The following is a 2115-nucleotide window of genomic DNA, read 5'->3' as shown; positions in this document are numbered from 1 at the left end:
GGTGTTAAGATTATATATATAAATACATTATTACTTATAAAATAAAATTTGTTGTAATTGCTGCTGCATAACATTGCTTGATTCAATCTATAGACGTTCCTACTGAAAACACGATCGTTTCTTGTTTTCCACAATAACCCATCCGTATAAATAATCAAGCCTATACAGCTATACTTTCCTCGTGGTTTCTAAAACTTTTGCCTAACTTTGAGTCATGCATAACTCATAAATATATGGTAAGTGTAACTATATAAATGTATAAATGTTCTAATAAAAAAGACAATCTTTATACAAAATAAAGTATACTATGTAAGAACTATAACTATAAATAGTACGCACAAGTTGTATATTTCCTCTCAAAGCATTTACATACATACCAAAAAATTGTTTATTATATATTTTTTTAATATAGCACATATCTCATTTCTATACGTATTTACATTTAATTAAACATATATATATATATATATATATATATATATATATATATATATTTTGCCTTTTACTTTTTTTTTATCACAAAATATATGTAAAGAGAATATACTATCAAATTTGTTTAAACTTTCCAAATAAGGAAAAATATATTCCAAACACAAGCATTATTATTAAACATCTAAAGTACATATAATAATCCTTGCATACCTCACCATTTCGATCCATCGATGTCTCCTAGGATCTTCAACCTCCCTCAAGACATTATCTTCAACATCCTCTCTCGTCTTCCCGCCAAATCCCTCATTCAATTCCTACATGTTTGCACTTCATCCAAGCCTTTGATCTCCCACCCTTGTTTCACCAAACTCCACCTCACCTCCTCCGCCGCAGCCGATAACCACCGCATCCTCATTTACTATGAGACCACCGATTACATCAACTACTTCTACTCCCTCCGATCTCCACTCACCTTCCAAGAAACCCTCAAATTTCACCCCCCTTGCGAAGCCCTTAATGGGTACCTTCAAGTTGTGGGATCCGACACGGGGTTAATTTGTTTGTTCGATACAAATTATCATGCAAATGATGGTAATGTAGTTCTCTGGAACCCTAGTATTCAAAAGCTAAAGATTATTGATGACCATCATGTTGATCATAGTAGGTTTTCACACTTTGTTTTGGGGTTTGGTTTTGTTTCAAGGACTTGTGAGTTTAAGGTTGTGAAGATCGCTTATGATTTGGATGATTATAAAACTAAGAACTTTGTGTATATTTATACACTTGGTACTAATTCATGGAAGAAAAAGGAAGGTTTGAGGGCACCTTGTTATTTGACTAGGGGTTGGTCTAGTAATGTGTTAGTGAATGGTTTTGTTAATTGGTTAGTAATGAAAGACACTAATCGAAATGGTTTGTCTCGTTTTAATGTTATCATGGCATTCGACTTAGACAATGAGCGGTTTCTAGTTCTTGATTTACCGAAGAATATTGGTTCAAATTATCAACAAGCATAGGTTCGTACGGGGAGGAATCTATATCTTTGTCGTTGTATGCTCGTTATGTTCGTGGCAATGTTGAAATATGGGACGTTTGGGTGATGGGAGATTATGGGGTAGTGGATTCTTGGAAGAAAGTTTTTGTGGTTTCGCAGCCTTCGATTAGGTTTCCACCGTTGTTGATGAAGAGTGATCGGGAAGTTTTGATTGTGATGGATGATGGAAGGCTTATGTTGCTTGATGCAATCAAGAATGAGATGCAAGATCTCGAGACTCAAGGTTTGTCTAATACGTTTTGTGCTATTAGGTATCCCGCTAGTCTTGCTCTCCTTCATGGTTGATAGAGATAATTTTGAATGCTAGAATTTCTTAACTTATGGTTTTAATGTTTTAAGGTTGTGTTATTGACAATTTGTGTGAATGGATTTATATATTAAAGTTTTAATGGTTATTATGTTTTGGCTGTTGATGTTTCATATGTTATGTTGTACATATGTACTTGTTTAGATTTTAGATAGATGGTAAAACACAAATGCTCTAAACTATAATTTATATGCTATTTCACTTGCTAACGATCATATAACAAGGTCTGATATTTGATCTTATTTACCGAGTGCTGCCTCGCCCTAGTCATGTCATTATACCATTGGAGTATCATTATCCATAAACAAAATTGAAATTCTGC

The 2115-nt window shown here is 33.6% G+C and overlaps 1 pseudogene; it reads left to right on the top strand.

The window, feature by feature from the left end:
* Nucleotides 1-634: 634 nt before the first annotated feature.
* LOC143583895 (F-box protein CPR1-like) lies at nt 635-1827 on the top strand (annotated as a pseudogene).
* Nucleotides 1828-2115: the final 288 nt, after the last annotated feature.

Source organism: Bidens hawaiensis, unplaced genomic scaffold, assembly GCF_021521415.1.
Source record: "Bidens hawaiensis isolate Kalapana, Puna unplaced genomic scaffold, B.hawaiensis_p1.1 tig00032715_1, whole genome shotgun sequence".
Classification (NCBI taxonomy): Eukaryota; Viridiplantae; Streptophyta; class Magnoliopsida; order Asterales; family Asteraceae; genus Bidens; species Bidens hawaiensis.
The sequence above is the reverse complement of the archived record's forward strand: the minus strand, read 5'-3'. Positions and strand labels throughout refer to the sequence as shown.